The 25,296-nt window shown below is 47.7% G+C and overlaps 1 protein-coding gene across 2 annotated transcripts in view; it reads right to left on the reverse strand.

Annotated features, from left to right (window-relative positions):
* The window catches only part of WAPL (WAPL cohesin release factor), a 226,127-nt gene extending 202,752 nt beyond the window's left edge, over positions 1-23,375 (reverse strand). The window contains exon 1 of one of the 2 annotated variants that reach the window (XM_082267623.1): positions 23,140-23,375. The gene's annotated coding sequence lies outside the window, so the exon portion shown is untranslated. The remainder of the gene's footprint in view (positions 1-23,139) is intronic. The other variant, XM_082267624.1, reaches the window with a different exon arrangement.
* Between the last annotated feature and the right edge of the window lie 1,921 nt (positions 23,376-25,296).

Genomic DNA, 25,296 nt, shown 5'->3' on the forward strand with positions numbered 1-25,296 from the left:
GGGCATTGCGAATGACACCGCTGACATCCGATTTTGCATCTGTTCCGTTTTTCTTAACGGAACAAAAATAGGGTTCTGTTCCGTTCCAAAAAAAGGAACAGAACTGAAAGGACGAAAATCGGATGTCAGCGGGTGGTCATCCGCAATGCCATTGACATACATTATGTCCGTATATCATCCGCAAAAAAATAGGATATACGGACATGCGGAACGCCCATGTGAAAGGGCCCTAAAATGTGCAGTTTTATCACACAGCACAATGCCACAGATGAGATGAGGGGGGGGGGTTAGTACCGCGCTTCAAGGGTGATGGGTAGCACAAAGTGGCTCGGTAATAAATAATAAATACATTGATAAATAATTCCACTGTTTTCTAATGTGTTAATTAAATAATTAAATATAGTAAAATAAATCATATACTGTAATCATAAAATAAAGTGCTGATATTGGTGAATGTGTGAAATCATATATAAATCTGTATCATAAAAACCATATACAATATTTTCTATAGATAATAAACAAATGCATAATCAATTATCAACAAAGGTGCTTATAGTGATTCCGCATACGAGTAAAATTCAATAAAGTTGATAATCATGTGCCAATAAAGTGCTCTGTGCAAATTAGTGACTAATAATTAATTATATTTCTCAATGTATAACAAATGTGTTTAGATGCCTGTATGCATCCAATAGTGCTCAAATGTCCCATACAATATTAATAACGTGAATCTTCCTCTCCTGTGTATAAAAATAACTTCTTCCACTTCTATATTTTGTGCAAAAAGGTTCTCTTCGGGGCTCATCACCTCTAGGTGTGCTAAATGCTCACGTCCGGGCCTCAGGTAATGTGCCTTTAAGATCTATTAAGGCATCCACTTCTTCTCCTCTCCTCCTCTGAATATATGGAATAGGTAAAGGGGATGGTGGTGTGCTCCTCCTTGCAGGGATCCAATTATGGGTTCACTGGTAGTACCACGGATCTCGAAATAAGGGGGCCAATATAGTATAGTATTGCCAAACAATTTTATTCAAAAAAATGTAGCCACTCACATATAAAACCGCTACTGTGCGTCGTATCTGCCGTAGGGCTGTCACGACTCGTCGACTACAAAAAATCGTCGACGTGCGGAAAATGCGTCGACGCGTCAACGTGTGACGTCACACGCCCCCGGCCGGCCGCCGCGCCGCTTGAAGCATTGCCGGCCGGGTGAAATTCCCCCGCCGGGCTCCGTCGGAGACGAGAGGTGAGTGCTGACCGTCTCCAGCACCCCTGTACTGCCACAACACACATTCGCATCCTCCCCCAGCTACTTAAACATGTCACATTTGCGGCGCTACACCGGCTTGTAATGGCCTGTACTAGGTGGGAGGGCTTACTGGGGGGTCTGCACTGGAAGGGGGGCTTACTAAGTGGTCTGTACAGTACAGACCATTTAGTAAGCCCCCCTCCCAGTACAGACCCCCCAGTAAGCCCTCCCACCTAGTACAGACCCCTTAGTAAGCCCCCCTTCCAGTACAGACCCCCCAGTAAGCCCTCCCACCTAGTACAGTCTGTACTAGGTGGGAGGGCTTACTGAGGGGTCTGCACAGGGAGGGGGGCTTACTAAGGGGTCTGTACTAGTGTACTGGGAGGGGGGCTTACTAAGTGGTCTGTACAGTACAGACCACTTAGTAAGCCCCCCTTCCAGTACAGACCCCTCAGTAAGCCCTCCCACCTAGTACAGACCCCTTAGTAAGCCCCCCTCCCACCTAGTACAGACCCCTTAGTAAGCCCCCCCTCCCAGTGCAGACCCCTCAGTAAGCCCTCCCACCCAGTACATACTGTACTAGGTGGGAGGGCTTACTGAGGGGTCTGCACTGGGAGGGGGGCTTACTAAGGGGTCTGTACTGGGAGGGGGGCTTACTAAGGGGTCTGCACTGGGAGGGGGGCTTACTGAGGGGTCTGCACTGGGAGGGGGGCTTACTAAGGGGTCTGTACTGGAAGGGGGGCTTACTAAGTGGTCTGTACAGTACAGACCACTTAGTAAGCCCCCCTTCCAGTACAGACCCCTCAGTAAGCCCTCCCACCTAGTACAGACCCCTTAGTAAGCCCCCCCCTCCCAGTGCAGACCCCTCAGTAAGCCCTCCCACCCAGTACATACTGTACTAGGTGGGAGGGCTTACTGGGGGGTCTGCACTGGGAGGGGGGCTTACTAAGTGGTCTGTACTGGGTGGGAGGGCTTACTGAGGGGTCTGTACTGGGAGGGGGGTTTAGTAAGTGGTCTGTACTAGGTGGGAGGGCTTACTGAGGGGTCTGTACTGGGAGGGGGGGCTTAGTAAGTGGTCTGTACTAGATGGGAGGGCTTACTGAGGGGTCTGTACTGGGAGGGGGGTTTAGTAAGTGGTCTGAACTAGGTGGGAGGGCTTACTGAGGGGTCTGTACTGGGAGGGGGGCTTAGCAAGTGGTCTGTACTAGATGGGAGGGCTTACTGAGGGGTCTGTACGGGGAGGGGGGCTTACTAAGTGGTCTGTACTGGGTGGGAGGGCTTACTGTGGGGGGCTGTACTGGGAGGGGGGCTTACTGAGGGGTCTGTAGTGGGAGGGGGGCTTACTGAGGGGTCTGTATTAATTACAGGATTAATTAGCTAATCAAAAAGACTAAATTAAGCAAAAAAACAAAAAATTTAAATAATCGTTAGATTAGTCGACTAATCGTAGAAATAATCGATAGATTAGTCGACAGACAAATTAATCGTTAGTTGCAGCCCTAATCTGCCGCAGGACTAATCCTTCCCGTCCTCCCCAATGTCACTTCCAATATTTTCTGCCCTACGCGTTAGGTCACAACCACACGTGACTTCTTCAGGGGAAGAAGTAGTCACATGTGGTCGTGACATAACGCGTAGGGCAGAGCACCCGAAGTGACATTGGAGGACGGGAAGGATTAGTCCTGCGGCAGATAGACGCACAGTAGCGGTTTTATATGGGAGTGGCTAAATTTTTTCGAATAAAATATCACACCTCGACTAATCTTCCATCAGCTCATTCCCTACTGTTACAACCTCTTGTACCACCTGCCCCACCCTATTAGATTGTAAGCTTTTGTGAGCAGGGCCCTCTTAATCCTCTTGTATTTTATTGTATTGTAACTGTATTGTCTCCCTCAAACATTGTAAATCGCTGCGTAAACTGCTGACGCTATAGAAATCCTGAATAATAATAATAATAATAATAATAATAAAGTCACTAATTTGCACAGAGCACTTTATTGGCACATGATTATCAACTTTGTAGAATTTTACTCATATGCGGAATCACCATAAGCACCTTTGTTGATATTTGGTTATGCATTTGTTTATTATCTATAGAAAATATTGTATATGGTTTTTATGATACAGATTTATATATGATTTCACACATTCACCAATATCAGCACTTTATTTTATGATTACCGTATATACTCGAGTATATACGCCAAGTTTTTTTAGCACATTTTTTGTGCTGAAAACGTCCCCCTCGGCTTATACTCGAGTCAAAAAAAAAAAAAAAAAGTTCCCGGCCGCTCCGATGTGTTTAAGATTTAAAAATGGCGCCGCCCGGCGTATACATGTCACCGCGCATGCGCCGCCACCACTCGGGACAGGCCGGGAATAGCCGAACGTATACCAGCTTTCCCGAGCGGCGGCACGTGCGCAATGACGTGTCGGCGCCGGGCGGCGCCATTGTTAAAATGAAGGCACCTCTGGAAGAGGTAACTGAAACAGCCGCACTAATATGCCCGCAACCCCGCATTCTCCTGTACCATGCCAGCCACCCTGCATTCTCCTGTACCCTGCATTCTCCTGTACCATGCCAGCCACCCTGCATTCTCCTGTACCATGCCCGCCACCCTGCATTCTCCTGTACCATGCCCGCCACCCTGCATTCTCACCCTAGGCTTATACTCGAGTCAATCATTTTTCCCATCTTTTTGTGGTAAAAGTAGGGGCCTCGGCTTATACTCGAGTATATAGGGTATATGATTTATTTTACTATATTTAATTGACACATTAGAAAACAGTGGATTTATCAATGTATTTATTTATTATTATTTATTACTGAGCCACTTTATACTACCCATCACCCTTGAAGCCTCCCCCCCTCCCTCCCCCTTATCTCATTTTTGTAACTGTGTGGTTAACAGCAACAGTACTGGCAGCATTGAGGGTACATATACTCATTCACCTCATAGGACAGCACGAGAATCACACCCATATATACAATGCCACAGATGTCACAAGTTGTGGGAGCGTGCAATTGGCATGCTGACTGCAGGAATGTCCACCAGAGCTGTTGCCCGTTAACCTCCCTGGCGGTCTGATTATGTCAGGATTTCTGTGCTAAAAGCAGTACACTTTTAAATTTTAAAACTCACCTTCCCCTGCGATCCCCTGCCGTCCTCCCACTGTGTCCCGGCCAATGCCATCACCTGTCTTCCGGTTCTCTTCCCTGCCAGCGTTTCAACGCAGGGGGGTGGAACCGGCAGCAATTTAGAAATTGTAAATACACTAAATGAAATGATGCAAAGCTGTGATCCTAATGGATTACACTGTATCATGCCATTTCACCACAGGATTGCACCTGGTGACTTTTCCAGTGCCCTGCCTGTGCTTTTCCAGTTCTTTGTGCCAGGAAAATTTTGAACGACCATGGCGTCCAAAAAGCCTTCTTTTTGCGCAAAAGCGCTTTTAGACGAACTGGAAAACAGCGACAGCAAAACGGAGTTACTTGAAGAACTGAGCGATAGCGATTCGTGGGAAAATTCATCATCGGGTACGGAAAGTGACGACAGCGAAGATTCTGATTTCTCTTTCTGGCACATCGCTCCGTTGGAAATTCTGAAGAATCATTTGATATACTTCCCAAATTCCACAAGCTATGTGCCAGAAAGAGACATCAGAATCGTCGCTGTCGTCACTTTCCATACCTGACAAATTTTCCCACTAATCGCTATCGCCCAGTTCTTCATGTAACTCCGTTTCGCTGTCGTTTTCCAGTTCGTCTAAAAGCGCTTTTAGGCAAAAAGAACACTTTTTGGACGCCATGGTCGTTCAAAATTTTCCAGTTACAAAGCACTGGAAAAGCACAGGCAGGGCACTGGAAAAGTCACCAGGTGAAATCCTGTGGTGAAATGGCATGATACAGTGTAATCTGTTCACAGCTTTGTATCATGTCATTTGTGTATTTACACTTTTGAATTTGCCGCCAGTTTCATCTCCCTGCGTCGCAACGCTCACAGGGAAGGGAACCGGAAGGCATGTGCCGGCAATCAGCTGTGCACAGAGAGGGGAGAGACTGAGGACGAGGAGTACGGCGGGGGAGCGCAGAGAAATCCCGAGTGTGGCTCGGGGTTACCGCTTTTGGTACTGAAAGTTAACCCCGAGCCACATTTGGGAATGCCGCTGAGGTGGTTAATTGAATGTTCATTTCTCTACCGTAAGCCGTCTCCAAAGGCGTTTCAGAGAATTTGGCAGTACATCCAGCAGGCCTCACAACTGCAGACCATGTGTACCCAACCCAGCCAAGGACCTCTACATCCAGCATCTTCACCTCCAAGATCGTCTGAGACCGGCCACCCAGACAGCTTCCGCAACAATCGGTTTGCATAACCAAAGAATTTCTGCACAAACTGTCAGAAACCATCTCAGGGAAGCTCATCTGCATGCTCGATGTCCTCATCGGAGTCTCAACCTGACTGCAGTTTATCATCGTAACAGACTGGAGAGGTCAAATTCTCATATTTCATGGCGTCTGGCACTGTGGAGAGGTGTTCTCTTCACAAATGAATCCCGATTTTCACTGTACAGGGCAGATGGCAGACAGCGTGTATGGCATCGTGTGGGTGAGCAGTTTGCTGATGTCAACGTTGTGGATCGAGTGGCCCATGGTGGCAGCAGGGTTATGGATAACTAACACCAGTGCATTTTATTGATGGCATTTTGAATGCACAGAGATACCGTGACAAGATCCTGAGGCCTATTGTTGTGCCATTCAACCACGACCATCACCTCATGTTGCAGGATGATAATGCACGGCCCCATGTTGCAAGGATCTGTACACAATTCCTGGAAGCTGAAAACATCCCAGTTCTTGCATGGCCAGCATACTCACTGGACAGGTCAGCCATTGAGCACGTTTGGGATGCTTTGGATCGGCGTATACGACAGCGCGTTCCAGGTCCTGCCAATATCCAGCAACTTCGCACAGCCATTGAAGAGGGGTAGACCAATATTCCACAGGCCACAATCAACAACCTGATCAACTTTATGCGAAGGAGATGTGTTGCACTGCTTGAGGCAACCGGATACTGAATGGTTTTCAGACACCCCCCCCCCCCCCCCCTGCACGTTTTAGAGTGGCCTTTATTGTGGCCAACCTAAGGCACACCTGAGCAATAATCATGATGTCTAAATCAGGTGGGTGAATTAGCTCAGCAAAGCAGAAGTGCTCACTAACAAAAAACTAACAGATTTAGACAGATTTGTGAATATTTGAGAGAAATAGGCTTTTTGTGTACATAGAAAAAAAAAAAAAAAAAGTCTTAGATCTTTGAGTTTAGCTCATGCAAAATTGGGGAAAAAACAAGTGTTTAGTTTATAATTTTGCTCAGTGTATTTAAGATACATTATTATTTAGTTTATTCAGCATGAACTGGAGCTTAGTTATGTAGCATGAGGCTAATGAGTTTGTTAAATTCATTAAATGAACCAAAGCTCTGCAAGTTAAGATAGCATGCACTGCACTGATGCATTCACACAATTTCACAGTAACCATGAGATAAAAACAAAGTGCAGGAATAGTCCTTTATCCCATTGTTTTGCAAATCTATGTACACTACAAATTGAATGATTGAATCAGTTCTGATATTGCTGTTTTACTAACCTGACAGTTTAATTATTCTAAATAGGAAACTTTCATTTTGTTTGCAGATATTAAAGATCCTAACTACCAGCAAGAATAAGTCCTTACATTTAAAGAGCACCTGTCATTTCAGACCCATCATGGCAGCGCCTGTTTGAAGGCATCCACACACCTGCTGCCGCCACGTCCCTCACCTTGTTGTGTCACTTCTGCATCACCAGCCATCCCATTAAAGCGGAGTTTCGGCCACGGGGGTGAAATTTAGCTAAAAATACCCCCGGGACAGTCAGGGATAGTACATTCCACAATGGATAGCCTCTGTACTGTCCCGGGTTGCACTTACCTTTTAGAAGACTTACCTTGAAAATTTCTTCTCCAGCGCTGCCATCTCGGATGTGGGCAGCTGAAGCCAGCGCGATCCTCTTCTGCGTCCTCTTCTCCCAGAATGCGCCTGCACCGGCCCCGCTCGTCACTTCGGTGCGGGCGCGTCATCCCTCCACAGCTTCTGGGCATGCCCAGAAGCTGTTTAGCAGGGAATGAGGCGCCGCACTGGAAGCGACGAGCGGGGCCGGGGCAGGCGCATTGATTCCTGGGAGCGATGACGTTCAGCTCCCAGGAATCAATGCAAAGAGGAAGTGACGGCGCGGGCCGCGGCCGCAGAGGGAGGAAGTGGAAGAAAGGGGAGTATATTTTTCTTCAATAACAAGGTAAGTAAACAAAAAAAAAAAAATCGTAACTATCCATTTCTTTTTCAGGTGACCAAGAGCAAGCGGATGGCCCAAAATCGATTATGTCGATTTTGTGGCCGGAACTCCGCTTTAAAGTGAATGGGATTGTCGGCAAGTAAATAGCACGTCAGTGGAGCCGCTGCAGATCAGAGAGGACGGTTGCTCTTTAAAAATTATGATTTCAATCGAGTTGACTCAAATCAAGCCTTTTTACTAGCAATTTAAATCAAATCCACCCTGGTCTAAATTAATAAAGAAATCGAGTTTTTCCATTTTTTATTTGATATATTTTATAGCGGAAAATATTGTTTTTGTTAACCACTTGCCGACTGCCTAACGCCGATCTACGTCGGCAGTCAGCCCCTCACAGGCAAAGCGACGTAGGTCTACGTCGCTAGCCTGTGAGGGTCTAGGGAGCGAGCGCGCGCCGCCGGAGGCGCGCTCCCGCACCCCCACGCGCGTGTGACCGGCGGACCCAATGTCGGCCGGTCACTCTGCGATCGTCGGGGAGAGGAAGAAAGTCAGGCGGCTTGTGTAAACAAGCTGCCTGTCATTCTCCCCTGTGTATGAAGGATGATCATACGGTTCTACTATGTAGAACCGTTGATCACTGTTCATACATCTGAAGCCACAGCCAATCACAGTAGAAAGCACACCCCTAGGGACACACACAGCCCCTCCCTTTCAAAAAAAGTTAACCCCTTCACTGCCAGTGTATTTTTACAGTAACAGTGCATATGTATAGCACTGATTACTGTAGAAATGTCACTGGTAACCCCAAAAGTGTCAAAAATGTCAGTCAAGGGTCGCAATGTCGCAGTACCTCAAAAAAAACGCAGATCGCCGCCATTACGCGTTAAAAAAAAAAAAAAAATCTTTCCCTTTGTTAGTAAACGCGATAACTTTTGACCAAACCAATCAAAATATGCTTTTTGCGATTTTTTTTACCAAACATATGTAGCATAAAACAAATTGGCCGAATGTTAAAAAAATTTTGATTTTTACATTTTTTTGGGGGGAATTTCATATAAAAAAAATGTGAAAATATTGCTATTTTTGCAAAATTTACGCTCTTTTTTTGTTTATAGAGCATGATCAAAAAATCGCACAGGTGATCAAATACCACCAAAAGAAGGCTCTGTTTGTGGGAAAAGAAGGACGCCAAATTCGTTTAGATACAGCGCCGCACGACCGCGCAATTGTCCGTTAAAGTCACACAATGCCGAATCGCAAAATACCCCCTGGTCAGGAAGGGGGTAAAATCTTCCGGGGCTTAAGTGGTTAAGAGCACAAAAAAAAACCCAAAAAGGTGAATAAATACCACCAAAAGAAAGCGCTATTTGGTGGGGGGGGGACGACAATTTTATTTGGGTACAGCGTAGCACGACCGCACAATTGTCAATTCAAGTAACGCAAAAAATGCCCTGGTCACGAAGGGGGGGGGGGGGGTAAATCTTCCCGGGCTGAAGTGGTTGAGACTGAAATTCTACTTTAGAAACCCACGGTTAGACATTAGGGAACTAAGGGACCCCTGAAATCTTTCAGAGGAGGAATATCTGTCAACAAACATATTGCTACAAAACATGTTTGCATCAAACTTGGAAATCATTTTACCGACAGCTAGTCAAAACACATTCCAATAAAAAAAACAAGCACCGCCTACATTTGATATCACATATAAAAACACATTACATGCACAAAGACACCAACTGTGTGACCTATATGGCAATATCTCCTGTAAGTTTCTCATATGTGTACGCACATGTAATGCTTCGGAGGTACAATTTTTTTATTTGACACTTAGAGCTCTTTTCACACTTTCAGGGTCTGCCAGTGGATTTATCTGCCCAGCATGGGATCTGTCCGCTGATACCCGCTAAGCAGGCAGATGACAAGTCCTCTATGCAGTGAAGACGGAGCTCACTTCTCAATGGGCGCTTGGATGCAAACAAACCCGCCAGCCTGTTTACATCTGACTGTCATTCGATCCGCCAGAAAGATGGGGAACGGATCCCCATCTGTCTCTTTTTAGGGGACAGGATCGGATGTTGGCAGGTGTAAACAGAAAAGAGCAATGGATGTCTGATCAGGTCTGCCTAAAGAATGGACAAGCGGGCCTGATCTGTCACCCTGTGTGAAAGGGGCCTAACAGATATTAAAATCAAAACAAATAGACAACACATTTTCCCCACAGCAAAAGCAAACATAAAATAAAGTGTGAAACATCTAACAAACCTGTGTCAGACTGGGCCTAAATATTGCCTCTACTTGATGCAACACAAAAATATTTACCAATATTATAACAAGCAGATTCACATAAACAACAAGTATGAAAAAAAAATCTGAACCTAGCTGGATGGCACTGAAGCCTCGTGACAAACTACTGCCATTTTCTCCCACAAAACACTACTTGCAGCATTTTTTGTTGGTTTTTTTCATCATCCCGATGCTGCTGGGCACCTCCAGCCTCTAACAGCCACTTCCTGTCTGCATGCATTAGCTCCATAGTCTGCGGTATATCAATACTCTGGACCAGCTTCCTGATAGTAACCAGTGGACCATGCCTGCTCAGTGTGTTCACACAGCCAACTCAAGTCTCCAACAGAAGTGTAGGTGACCAGAAACACAAATAAGAGACAGTTGTCACCAAATATGGAGAAGTTCCTGAGCAAGGACCCTAACTACAGGATCGCCGCCAGGTATTGTATTAAAATACAAAATCTATAAAATAGCGTATTAAAATATATATATAAATATATATATATTTATATTGTATTAAAATATAAAATAGTGAAAAAATCCTTTGAATTTACACAGTAATAGTTATTTGAGATTGTAACGGTTGGGTTTAGACCTGGTCTATGTCTAGTATAGACTTTTCTCTGTTGTCTAGCATATTCTAGAGAAGGATTAGAACCTCTCTCAGATATTTATTGTGGTTTGTGTCTGCACTGAGGAAAAGCATCCTCATTAATTCTACTTCTTGTCACCAAACTGTAAATGTCGAGAAATCAAATCCAATGGGGACAACAGCAGCAGTGACAAGTGTCTAAGGGCCCTTTCACACAGCCGCTCCGTATGTCCGCAAATCATCCTATTTTTTTGCGGATGATTTGCGGACATAATGTAAGTCTATGGCATTGCGGATGTCAGCGGAATACCATCCGCTGACATCCGATTTTCCTCCTGTCAGTTCTGTTCGGTTTTTTGGAACTGAAAAAATCCTATTTTTGTTCCGTTCAAAAAACGGAAAGGAAGGAAAATCGGATGTCAGCGGTGTCATCTGCTGACATCCGCAATCCCCATAGACTTACATTAGGTCCACATATCATCCGAAAACGGATGGGATGATATGCGGGCACACGGAGCGGATGACAGAAAGGTCATCCGCTCCGTGAAAAAAAAAAAAAAGTCCCTCAGCGGACTTAAGCAGCGGAGCGGCCGTCTGAAAGGAGCCTTAAAGTGGAGTTCCAGCCATTTTACTCACCTGTCCAAAGGTCCAGCGATGCGGCCGCCCAAAGCCTCGATCCTCTCCCTCGGCATCACTGCTGTGGGCACCCGGCAGTGACAGTTTGCGGCTTCACAGCCGGGTACCCACTGCGCATGCGCTAGTCGCGCTGCGCGTCGTGATTGGCCGGCAATCTTCTGGGACCTCTGACATGTCCCAGAAGATTGCAGGGAGGGAGGGGGAGAGGAGAATTTCCGCTCAGGGCGCCGCGGCGCTCCGAGCAGAAGTGGGAGCGGGTACCTGTCAAAACTAGGTACCTGCCCCCCCCCCCCCCCCCAAAAATGACATGCCAAATGTGGCATGTCAGGGGGTTAGAATACCTAAAGCGGAAGTTCCACTTTTGGGTGGAACTCCGCTTTAAGGGCTCAAGAACATGGCTGAACGTAAAAGTATTTCTACAGAACACATAATAGAAAAGTGGGACTTTTAGAGGCCACAAAGGAGGGATGATCACAGACAATTTAAAATAGTATCAAAATGTATTGGTTTATATAGCTAAAATATTATATTCTATATACACACACACACACAAAAAAAAACAAATATTCCTGTAGGAATATTGTGGAAACAAAATAGCAAATTACAAAAAATGTCCCTGATAAAATCTGTAGGTCCTCAAAGAGCTGACGCATTTCGCCAAGGGTTTCTTCAGGGCTAAACACCTTATAAATTTTCTACGAAAAGATATATACATTAATTACATTACATTTTTGTAATTTGGTATTTTATATCCACAATATTCCTATGGGAATATTTTTCTTGTCTATTATATTTTGTGTATATATATTTTTGAGCTACATGAACCAATACATTTTGATACCATTTTAAATTGTCTGTGATCATCCCTCCTTTGTGGCCTCTTAAAGTCCCACTTTTCTATTATGTGTTCTCTTTGATATCCATTTGGGATGATGGCCATCAATTCACAGTGTTTTGTGAAATCAGTATTTCTTCAGTGGGTACGGTTTGTGATCTGCAGCAGATAGGAAAGCTGTACAAATCAATGCCAAGCTGCCGCCCCCGCGTGCAGTACTTACCTGTGGTTAGGGATAGATTCCGCCTCTGAAAGAAGACCGTTCACGAGCAGGGGTGCACGTCCAACTGCAAGTAACGCTCCATGCATGATTAAATGTGGACAGTAGCAGCCTGGCATCATTTGTACAGACGTCCTGTACAGACTCGCCTGGCGTTACCTGTCCCGCCAGTAATACAAAGATCAAGGTGGTGTACAGCCCTCATCTGCCACGTGCGTGAGCCCTAAGGCCTAGTTTACACTTGCGGTAGGGAGCAACAAAAATCAGTTGTGGAGCTGCAGCTTTACCACCCGCTTTGAAAGGAGTTGTAAAGGTAGAAGGTTTTTTTATCTTAATGCATTGTATGCGTTAAGATAAAAAGCCTTTAGTGTGCAGCACTCTCTAATACTTACCTGAGCACCATCTCTGTCCAGCAATGTTCACGAATCCCTCGGCCATCTGGGACGCTTCCTCCTGAGACAAAGCCGCGGCGCCATTGGTTTCCGTGGCTGTCAAAGTCAGTTAACCAATTAGGAGACTAGGGGTGGGGCTGAACCGCAGCTCCGTGTCTGAATGGGCACGGAGCTGCAGCTTGGCTCAGGTGCCCCCATAGCAAGCTGCCTGCTGTGGGGGCGTTCGGCAGGAGGGAGGGGCTAGGAGCACCAAAGAGGGACCCAAGAAGAGGAGGATCCAGGCTGCCGTAGGCAAATTCACTGCACAGGGCAGTTAAGTAGAACATGTCTGTTTTTAAAAAAAAAACAAAAACTTTCCAATCACTTTCAGTTTTAAAGGCAGGCGGACGGAGTTGTACAGATTCTGTGGCAAAAATGCAGTACCACCGCCAAAACTGACCAATTTAAGTGCAACCTCAGGCAATACAAAGGCGACAAAACTGCCTCCTATAAAACAAGCTCTGAAAAGCAATCTATTGTCTTCAGAGGGCGACGCAAGTGTAAACAAGCCCTAGAATAGTAGTTACACCTCTGAGAAATTTCTTCTCACTTCCTGTTGCGGAGGAGGAGGGGGGGGGGGGGAGTTAAAAAGAGAAATATGACCAAAGCTTTTATAGCCATATTTCTTTTCTGGAGTGCACTTACTTTGCACACCTGTGACCCAGAATCAGCTGTAAGCTCAGAGCCTGAAAGGATCTTGGCCATTAAGGCAGCACGGTGGCTAAGTGGTTAGGACTTTCTCCTAGCAGCACTAAGGTCTTGGGTTAAAAATCCCAACCATGGCATTACCTGCCTGGAGTTTTCATGTTCTCCCTGTGTCTGTGTGGGTTTTCCTATTAGATATAGTTCCCAACCCACCTGAGCAATCCTGCCAGGAAGCCCTCACTGCAAACAACCAATCATAGCCAGTGTGTGTATGTGCAGCTAGGGGCCGGAAACTGCCTATGATTGGCAGTGTGCAGTGAGGGATTGCTCAGGTAGGTTGGGACTACGATCCCAACACACCTAAGCCCCTCCCTAAATGTGAGTTAGGGATCTTAGACTGTAAGCTACATAAGGGCAGAGACTGATATGAATGTACAACATACAGTAACTTGCAAAAATATTCACCCCCTTGACTTTTTACCTATTTTGTTACATTACAGCCTTAAGTTCAACGTTTTGTTAATCTGAATTTTATGTGATGGATCAGAACACAATAGTCTAAGTTGGTGAAGTGAAATGAGAAAAAAAATATACATAAAACTATTTTTTGTATTCACCCCCTTTGTTATGAAGACCATAAAAAGCTCTGGTGCAACCAATTACCTTCAGAAGTCATCTAATTAGTGACATGATGTCCACCTGTGTGCAAACTACGTGTCACATGATCTGTCATTACATATACACACCTTGTTTGAAAGGCCCCAGAGGCTGCAACACCTAAGCAAAAGGCACCACTAACCAAACACTGCCATGAAGACCAAGGAACTCTCCAAACAAGTAAGGGACGATATTGAGAAGTACAAGTCAGGCTTAGGTTATAAAAAAATATCCAAATCTTTGATGATCCCCAGGAGCACCATCAAATCTATCATAACCAAATGGAAAGAACATGGCACAACAGCAAACCTGGCAAGAGATGGCCACCCACCAAAACTCACGGACCGGGCAAGGAGGGCATTAATCAGATAGGCAGCACAGAGACCTAAGGTAACCATGGAGGAGCTGCAGAGTTCCACAGCAGAGACTGAAGTATCTGTATATAGGAGGACAAAAAGCCGTAAGCTCCATAGAGTTGGGCTTTATGGCAGAGTGGTCAGAAGAAAGCCATTACTTTCAGCAAAAAGCAAAATGGCACGTTTTGAGTTTGGAAAAGGCATGTGGGAGACTCTGAAAATGTATGGAGGAAGGTGCTCTGGTCTGAGGAGTCTAAAATTTAACTTTTTGACCATCAAAGAAAGCACTATGTCTGGGGCAAACCCAACACATCACATCACCCAAAGAACACCATCCCCACAGTGAAACATGGTGGTGGCAGTATCATGCTGTGGAGATGTTTTTCAGCAGCCAGGACTGGGAAACTGGTCAGAGTTGAGGGAAAGATGGATGGTGCTAAACACAGGAATATTCCTGAGAAAAACCTGTACCACTCTGTGTGTGATTTGAGGCTAGAACGGAGATTCACCTTCCAGCAGGACAGACAAACACACTGCTAAAGCAACACTTGAGTGGTTTAAGGGTAAACATGTAAATGTGTTGGAATGGCCTAGTCAAAGCCCAGACTTCAATCCAATAGTAAATCTAAAAGGCCGGCTTAAAGATTGCTGTTCACAAGTGCAAACCATCCAACTTTGAGGAGCTGGAGCAGTTTTGCAAGGAGGAATGGGCAAAAAAACCAGGGGTAAGATATGGCAAGCTCATAGAGACTAAAGCCCCGTACACACGTACCGAATGTCGGCCGAACGATCGGCCATCTTTTGTCCGGTGCTGTCCTGTCTGTTGAAAACTGCAAAAGACTGCACAGGAATTTTGTCGGCCAACAACAGCCGACTGCAGAAGTGATGTCATGTGATGGTTAACTTTCCGTGTGTTTTTTCTTTTCTGAGCATGCCCAGTCTTGCTAATCTGCTGATTGTCGGCCGAATTCTGTACTGACTGGCGAACAATCGGCCGTTCTGGTGTTGGCCAACAAAAATTTTAATGCCTGCACACCAGATTCTGTTCGGCCGAAAAGTCGCAGCCGGTTGTCGGAAGCATCATACTAACAAGCCGGCAATCGGCCGATCAGTCGGCGGCCGAATATTTACGATCGGCAATCGCTACGCGTGTACGGGGCTTTATCCAAAGCGACTTGGAGCTGTGATTGCCGCAAAAGGTGGCTCTACAAAGTATTGACTTTAGGGGGTGAATAGTTATGCACATTGACTTTTTCTGTTATTTTGTCCTATTTGTTGTTTGCTACACAAAGAAAAATAAAAAGATAAAAATCTTCAAAGTTGTGGACATGTTCTGTAAATTAAATGATGCAAATCCTCAAACAATCCATGTTAATTTCAGGTTGTGAGGCAACAAAACATGAAAAATGCCGGGGGGGGGGGGGGGAGATACTTTTGCAAGGCACTGTATATGTAAAGCACTATTTTTAAGCACCAATAATAAATGAGTATGTCCACCCAGCTGCCTGACAGACAGCTAGTTCTAGCCTTATGGCTGACGGCCAAAGTCCCACCCCAGCTCTGGAAGGGCAGTGCGGAGAGCGATGACTGACAGTCACCACTCTCTGCCCTGGTTAGACTGAGAACTGAGTGGTCATTTGATCACTGTGATTTCAATCTTAGAGCCGGTGGGCAGCATAGAGGGGAGTATAGATCGTCTTTACATCTCAATTAAAAAGAGACGTATGGGGGGGGGGGGGGGTTACCACAAAATCCTACTTAACTAGCTGGATGCAGTATCTGTCCCCTGCTGGCTCTAAGACTGACAACCAAGTGATCAAACACCAAATCGGTTCTCAGAGCTCCCTGAGCAGAGAGCTGGTGACAGACTATCTGCTCTGGCCCCCACCCCCATGCACTTACTGGAGCGTTGGGCTGTGGAGGGGCGGGATCGGCCAAGCTCAAGCTCTCAGCGGTTCACCGAGAGGCTGAGCTGGGTGCCGACTAACGGTGCACCGATCCAATATTAGGATTGGATATTGGATCTGGGATCGGTAAAATTAACCGATCCACTGGCCTATCCAGTTTCGTTCGTTTATTCTCACTGAGAATTTCTCAGGTTCAGCTGCTATGTTGCATTTAAAATTCCTGTTTGTAGGATTTTTCACTTTATAATTTTTTACATGTTTACTGTTTGATATTTATTCTATGTTCAAGGAATTAACTTTTTTTTTTCTTGTGGCTACATTTTATTCTTTTTAAATTTTGATTACATAATATTTTAGGTTTTGAATGCACAATTGTTACAACAAAACAATAGTACCGGATCGTTATCGACAGATACACAAAGTCAGGCATCAGTATCGGGACTGGAAAAGTCGGATCGGTGCACCCCTAGTGCAGACCCAGGTATGTGGGTAGATCCCGACATCATTGTCGCCATCTTTCCCAAGCCTCTCTGTGATGTCAGCAGGCTTCAGAGTGGTCAACCGGTCACAAGAGTGCAGAAGGAACTACAGCCAAACGAGCTTTGACTTGTACTGTAACTCTTCCATACTCTATTCAAAGCTTTTTTCTAGGTTACTCTGGAATACATTGTATACTGTGAGCCACTGCTTGCCTTCTCAGGCTGAGACTACCATAATGTGATCAATGTAGAATGACTTTACAATACAATCTTCATTAACAAGAGCGATGAAATGAGAGGACAGATGTAAACAATCCTGCTATCAAAAGAGCGAGCCTTTCCATTACAGAGCTGGCAACAGATGTGAAGGAGGATTGTATAATCAGAGTGTACGGCTGATCATTGAGCCAATCTACATTACCTCTACAATCTGCTGTGTCCTGCATGCTCTGATACTACTGCCATGGGGAGCATGGATTTGTCATCAGCTCCGTACGTGTATGGGCAGCACAGAGCAGAGCTGTGGCCGATCCCACTGTATGGTTTGTGTCCGATCAAGATTTATAGGCAACACAGAGCAGAGTTGTATGGTGTATGGGCAGCACAGAGCAGAGTTGTCAGAACACATTGTACAATGTATGGGTTGTATTCAATCACACTATGGTATATGGGCAGCACAGGGAAAAGTGGTACAGTGTACGGGCAGACTGGCGCAGTGTACGGTCACGCCAGAGCAGACTGGCGTGGCGTACGGTCACGCCAGAGCAGACTGGCGCGGCGTACGGTCACGCCAGAGCAGACTGGCGCGGCGTACAGGCAGCACAGGGCAGACTTGCACGGCGTACAGGCAGCACAGGGCAGAGGTGTATGGGCAGCACAGGGCAGAGTTGTGTAGGATCACATTGTATGGTGCATGGGCAGCACAGGGCAGAGTTGTGTAGGATCACATTGTATGGTGCATGGGCAGCACAGGGCAGAGTTGTGTAGGGTCACTTTGTATGGTGTATGGGCAGCACAGGGCAGTTGTATGGTATATGGGCAGCACAGGGCAGAGTTGTGTAGGATCACATTGTATGGTGCATGGACAGCACAGGGCAGGGTTGTGTAGGGTCACTTTGTATGGTGTATGGGCAGCACAGGGCAGTTGTATGGTGTATGGGCAGCACAGGGCAGAGTTGTGTAGGATCACATTGTATGGTGTATGGGCTGTTTAGGATCACATAGTATGGTGTGCACAGAACAGAGCGGTGTCAGATGACAATGTACGGTATAGGAGTAGCACAGTAGTATGGTGTATGTAGGTCCAGGCTCTGATCCTGGCATAGCTGTGTAGTATGTAGGTCCAGGCTCTGATCCTGGCATAGCTGTGTACTATGTAGGTCCAGGCTCTGATCCTGGCATAGCTGTGTACTATGTAGGTCCAGGCGCTGATCCTGGCATAGCTGTGTAGTATGTAGGTCCAGGCTCTGATCCTGGCATAGCTGTGTACTATGTAGGTCCAGGCGCTGATCCTGGCATAGCTGTGTACTATGTAGGTCCAGGCTCTGATCCTGGCATAGCTGTGTAGTATGTAGGTCCAGGCTCTGATCCTGGCATAGCTGTGTAGTATGTAGGTCCAGGCTCTGATCCTGGCATAGCTGTGTAGTATGTAGGTCCAGGCTCTGATCCTGGCATAGCTGTGTAGTATGTAGGTCCAGGCTCTGATCCTGGCATAGCTGTGTAGTATGTAGGTCCAGGCTCTGATCCTGGCATAGCTGTGTAGTATGTAGGTCCAGGCTCTGATCCTGGCATAGCTGTGTAGTATGTAGGTCCAGGCTCTGAACCTGGCATAGCTGTGTAGTATGTAGGTCCAGGCTCTGATCCTGGCATAGCTGTGTACTATGTAGGTCCAGGCTCTGATCCTGGCATAGCTGTGTACTATGTAGGTCCAGGCTCTGATCCTGGCATAGCTGTGTACTATGTAGGTCCAGGCTCTGATCCTGGCATAGCTGTGTACTATGTAGGTCCAGGCTCTGATCCTGGCATAGCTGTGTACTATGTAGGTCCAGGCTCTGATCCTGGCATAGCTGTGTAGTATGTAGGTCCAGGCTCTGATCCTGGCATAGCTGTGTAGTATGTAGGTCCAGGCGCTGATCCTGGCATAGCTGTGTACTATGTAGGTCCAGGCGCTGATCCTGACATAGCTGTGTATTATGTAGGTCCAGGCTCTGGTCCTGGCATAGCTGTGTACTATGTAGGTCCAGGCTCTGATCCTGGCATAGCTGTGTACTATGTAGGTCCAGGCTCTGATCCTGGCATAGCTGCGTACTATGTAGGTCCAGGCTCTGATCCTGGCATAGCTGTGTAGTATGTAGGTCCAGGCGCTGATCCTGGCATAGCTGTGTAGTATGTAGGTCCAGGCTCTGATCCTGGCATAGCTGTGTACTATGTAGGTCCAGGCTCTGATCCTGGCATAGCTGTGTAGTATGTAGGTCCAGGCGCTGATCCTGGCATAGCTGTGTACTATGTAGGTCCAGGCTCTGATCCTGGCATAGCTGTGTAGTATGTAGGTCCAGGCTCTGATCCTGGCATAGCTGTGTACTATGTAGGTCCAGGCTCTGATCCTGGCATAGCTGTGTAGTATGCAGGTCCAGGCGCTGATCCTGGCATAGCTGCGTAGTATGTAGGTCCAGGCGCTGATCCTGGCATAGCTGCGTACTATGTAGGTCCAGGCGCTGATCCTGACATAGCTGTGTAGTATGTAGGTCCAGGCTCTGATCCTGGCATAGCTGTGTAGTATGTAGGTCCAGGCTCTGATCCTGGCATAGCTGTGTAGTATGTAGGTCCAGGCGCTGATCCTGGCATAGCTGTGTACTATGTAGGTCCAGGCTCTGATCCTGGCATAGCTGTGTACTATGTAGGTCCAGGCGCTGATCCTGGCATAGCTGTGTACTATGTAGGTCCAGGCTCTGATCCTGGCATAGCTGCGTACTATGTAGGTCCAGGCTCTGATCCTGGCATAGCTGTGTAGTATGTAGGTCCAGGCGCTGATCCTGGCATAGCTGTGTAGTATGTAGGTCCAGGCTCTGATCCTGGCATAGCTGTGTACTATGTAGGTCCAGGCTCTGATCCTGGCATAGCTGTGTAGTATGTAGGTCCAGGCGCTGATCCTGGCATAGCTGTGTACTATGTAGGTCCAGGCTCTGATCCTGGCATAGCTGTGTACTATGTAGGTCCAGGCTCTGATCCTGGCATAGCTGTGTACTATGTAGGTCCAGGCGCTGATCCTGGCATAGCTGTGTACTATGTAGGTCCAGGCGCTGATCCTGGCATAGCTGTGTACTATGTAGGTCCAGGCTCTGATCCTGGCATAGCTGTGTACTATGTAGGTCCAGGCTCTGATCCTGGCATAGCTGTGTAGTATGTAGGTCCAGGCGCTGATCCTGGCATAGCTGTGTACTATGTAGGTCCAGGCTCTGATCCTGGCATAGCTGTGTACTATGTAGGTCCAGGCTCTGATCCTGGCATAGCTGTGTACTATGTAGGTCCAGGCTCTGATCCTGGCATAGCTGTGTACTATGTAGGTCCAGGCTCTGATCCTGGCATAGCTGTGTACTATGTAGGTCCAGGCGCTGATCCTGGCATAGCTGCGTACTATGTAGGTCCAGGCGCTGATCCTGGCATAGCTGTGTAGTATGTAGGTCCAGGCTCTGATCCTGGCATAGCTGCGTAGTATGTAGGTCCAGGCGCTGATCCTGGCATAGCTGCGTACTATGTAGGTCCAGGCGCTGATCCTGGCATAGCTGTGTAGTATGTAGGTCCAGGCTCTGATCCTGGCATAGCTGTGTAGTATGTAGGTCCAGGCTCTGATCCTGGCATAGCTGTGTAGTATGTAGGTCCAGGCGCTGATCCTGGCATAGCTGTGTACTATGTAGGTCCAGGCTCTGATCCTGGCATAGCTGTGTACTATGTAGGTCCAGGCGCTGATCCTGGCATAGCTGTGTAGTATGTAGGTCCAGGCGCTGATCCTGGCATAGCTGTGTACTATGTAGGTCCAGGCTCTGATCCTGGCATAGCTGTGTAGTATGTAGGTCCAGGCTCTGATCCTGGCATAGCTGTGTAGTATGTAGGTCCAGGCTCTGATCCTGGCATAGCTGTGTAGTATGTAGGTCCAGGCTCTGAACCTGGCATAGCTGTGTAGTATGTAGGTCCAGGCTCTGATCCTGGCATAGCTGTGTACTATGTAGGTCCAGGCTCTGATCCTGGCATAGCTGTGTACTATGTAGGTCCAGGCTCTGATCCTGGCATAGCTGTGTACTATGTAGGTCCAGGCTCTGATCCTGGCATAGCTGTGTAGTATGTAGGTCCAGGCTCTGATCCTGGCATAGCTGTGTAGTATGTAGGTCCAGGCGCTGATCCTGGCATAGCTGTGTACTATGTAGGTCCAGGCTCTGATCCTGGCATAGCTGTGTACTATGTAGGTCCAGGCTCTGGTCCTGGCATAGCTGCGTACTATGTAGGTCCAGGCTCTGATCCTGGCATAGCTGCGTACTATGTAGGTCCAGGCTCTGATCCTGGCATAGCTGTGTAGTATGTAGGTCCAGGCGCTGATCCTGGCATAGCTGTGTAGTATGTAGGTCCAGGCGCTGATCCTGGCATAGCTGTGTAGTATGTAGGTCCAGGCTCTGATCCTGGCATAGCTGTGTACTATGTAGGTCCAGGCTCTGATCCTGGCATAGCTGTGTAGTATGTAGGTCCAGGCTCTGATCCTGGCATAGCTGTGTAGTATGTAGGTCCAGGCTCTGATCCTGGCATAGCTGTGTAGTATGTAGGTCCAGGCTCTGATCCTGGCATAGCTGTGTACTATGTATGTCCAGGCTCTGATCCTGGCATAGCTGTGTAGTATGTAGGTCCAGGCTCTGATCCTGGCATAGCTGTGTAGTATGTAGGTCCAGGCTCTGATCCTGGCATAGCTGTGTAGTATGTAGGTCCAGGCTCTGATCCTGGCATAGCTGTGTACTATGTAGGTCCAGGCTCTGGTCCTGGCATAGCTGCGTACTATGTAGGTCCAGGCTCTGATCCTGGCATAGCTGCGTACTATGTAGGTCCAGGCTCTGATCCTGGCATAGCTGTGTAGTATGTAGGTCCAGGCGCTGATCCTGGCATAGCTGTGTAGTATGTAGGTCCAGGCTCTGATCCTGGCATAGCTGTGTACTATGTAGGTCCAGGCTCTGATCCTGGCATAGCTGTGTACTATGTAGGTCCAGGCTCTGATCCTGGCATAGCTGTGTAGTATGTAGGTCCAGGCGCTGATCCTGGCATAGCTGTGTAGTATGTAGGTCCAGGCTCTGATCCTGGCATAGCTGTGTACTATGTAGGTCCAGGCTCTGATCCTGGCATAGCTGTGTAGTATGTAGGTCCAGGCTCTGATCCTGGCATAGCTGTGTAGTATGTAGGTCCAGGCTCTGATCCTGGCATAGCTGTGTAGTATGTAGGTCCAGGCTCTGATCCTGGCATAGCTGTGTACTATGTATGTCCAGGCTCTGATCCTGGCATAGCTGTGTAGTATGTAGGTCCAGGCTCTGATCCTGGCATAGCTGTGTAGTATGTAGGTCCAGGCTCTGATCCTGGCATAGCTGTGTAGTATGTAGGTCCAGGCTCTGATCCTGGCATAGCTGTGTAGTATGTAGGTCCAGGCTCTGATCCTGGCATAGCTGTGTAGTATGTAGGTCCAGGCTCTGATCCTGGCATAGCTGTGTAGTATGTAGGTCCAGGCTCTGATCCTGGCATAGCTGTGTAGTATGTAGGTCCAGGCTCTGATCCTGGCATAGCTGTGTACTATGTATGTCCAGGCTCTGATCCTGGCATAGCTGTGTAGTATGTAGGTCCAGGCTCTGATCCTGGCATAGCTGTGTACTATGTAGGTCCAGGCGCTGATCCTGGCATAGCTGTGTAGTATGTAGGTCCAGGCGCTGATCCTGGCATAGCTGCGTAGTATGTAGGTCCAGGCTCTGATCCTGGCATAGCTGTGTACTATGTAGGTCCAGGCGCTGATCCTGGCATAGCTGTGTACTATGTAGGTCCAGGCTCTGATCCTGGCATAGCTGTGTACTATGTAGGTCCAGGCTCTGATCCTGGCATAGCTGTGTACTATGTAGGTCCAGGCTCTGATCCTGGCATAGATGTGTACTATGTAGGTCCAGGCTCTGATCCTGGCATAGCTGTGTACTATGTAGGTCCAGGCTCTGATCCTGGCATAGATGTGTACTATGTATGTCCAGGCTCTGATCCTGGCATAGCTGTGTAGGCCTGCCTGTGTGTAGAGTGAGGAGAACTTTCAGGCAGAGCACAGGCCGCCCTGCTGACATTACACTCTAATAGAGGAGGGGGGACTGTACTGGGCCTCCGGAAAGTTTGCAGCTTCCCCCCTCCAGGCTCAACTCAGCCCGGACAAACTTCCCAGAAGTCCGGCCTGCCATGGCGCACAGCCGGGACCCCCCTGACCACAAGTCTCCCCCACCCTCCCCTCCATACCTCACACGGTCTAATCACCCGGGGCTCCTCCGCTTCACCGGTGCCCGCCGTCACCAGCAACCCAGGCCGGAGATTCCGGTGGAGGGAGACAGCAGAGGAAATGTCCGGCTGTTTTTATTTAAACAGGGCCCGGGAACATCCCTCCGCCATATGCCCCCCTTCCGTCACTACGCTCACACAGTGCCGGGCCGGCCAATCAGCGGGCGGCTTACTCAGCCATTAGACAGCGGGGCGTACTGCGCAGGCGCCACCGAGGGCGGGGTGCCGCCAATGACGCACTACGGTGCGCGAAGAGATCGGGCAGCTAGAGCGCACATACGGAAGACGCGGAGCATGCTGGGAGTGGTAGTTCAGCAGAACACCGCCTCCCCTGCACTCTGACTTCCTCCGGGCGAGGGCGGGGCATTTGTACACCTGTACAGGAAGCAGAGAGAGAAAGAGAGAGCTACATCGTGACACCTATTCAATCGTCCTAACATCACTCCATGTATATATTCTAAAGAGAACATGTCATCACTCCATATATATATATATATATATATATATATATATATATATATATATACATAAATATCCTAAAGAGACCCTGTCATCACTCCATGTATATATCCTAAAGAGACCTTTCATCATTCCATGTACAGAATATCACAAAAGTAAGTACACCCCTCACATTTTGTAAATATTTTATTATATATTTTCATGTGACAACACTGAAGAAATGACACTTTTCTACAATGTAAAGTAGTGAGTGTACAGCTTGTATAACAGTGTAAATTTGCTGTCCCCTCAAAATAACTCAACACACAGCCAATAATGTCTAAACCGCTGGCAACAAAAGTGAGTACACCCCTAAGTTAAAATGTCCAAATTGGGCCCAAAGTGTGAATATTTTGTGTGGCCACCATTATTTTCCAGCACTGCCTTAACCCTCTTGGGCATGGAGTTCCATAGAGTTTCACAGGTTGCCACTGGAGTCCTCTTCCACTCCTCCATGACGACATCACAGAGCTGGTGGAGATCAGAGACCTTGCCCTCCTCCACCTTCCATTTGAGGATGCCCCACAGATGCTCAATAGGGTTTAGGTCTGGAGACATGCTTGGCCAGTCCATCACCTTTACCCTCAGCTTCTTTAGCAAGGCAGTAGTCGTCTTGGAGGTGTGTTTGGGGTCATTACGTTTGAATATTGCCCTGCGGCCCCAGTCTCCAAAGGGAGGGGATCATGCTCTCCTTCAGTATATCACAGTACATGTTGTCATTCATGGTTCCATCAATGAACTGTAGCTTCCCAGTGCTGCAAGCGCTCATGCAGCACCAGACCATGACACTCCCACCACAAACTGTTTTTCGAGCTTTCTTGTGAATCATCTTTAGAAGAAGCTTCCTTCTGGGATCACAGACATGCAGACCAATTCGATGCAGTGTGCGGCATATGGTCTGAGCACTGACAGGCTGACCCCCCCCACCCCTCCAACCAACATTATACTGTTGCCCCCCCCCCCCAACAGGATCCCAGCTACCTCCTACTCTGGGATGACAGGTCGGTAAGCCCAGATTGCGGGCTCTCGACCCGCCATCCCCGAGCATTAGTGTAAATAACAGAGCCGACACTAGAGGAAGCGGAGCCGATGCTTCCTGTATAGCGCCGGGTCATGTCACAGGCAGAGTGATACCAAATGTACTCCGCTTGTGACAGGGCACAGAAGAGATCCAGGAAGCAGCGGTTCTGCTCTCTACTGCAGCCACATGCATCCTCTAGCGCCACACTCCCTTGGTGTCTCAGAGGAGCTAGCAGTACTCACCAGCAGTACCAGCCAGTAGTACCAGCCAGCAGTATCCACAAGAGGTACCCACCAGCAGTACCAGCCAGCCAGCAGTACCCACCAGCAGTACCCACCAGCAGTACCAGCCAGCAGTACCCACCAGCAGTACCCGCCAGCAGTGCCAGCTAGCAGTACCAGCCAGCAGTACCCGCCAGCAATGCCAGCCAGCAGTACCCACCAGCAGTTCCCACCAGCAGTACCAGCCCTGGAGCACAGCCAGCAACAGCCACCAGCTAAACCTGCCTGGGGGACAGCAGCAGCCAGTGATACCTGCAGGAATCCTGAGGAAGAAGTGAAGATTGAGGAGAGTTGAGGCTCAGGTAAACTGCAGTGCAT

This window comes from Pelophylax lessonae (genome assembly GCF_965119305.1).
Source record: "Pelophylax lessonae genome assembly, chromosome: 9".
NCBI lineage: Eukaryota > Metazoa > Chordata > Amphibia > Anura > Ranidae > Pelophylax > Pelophylax lessonae.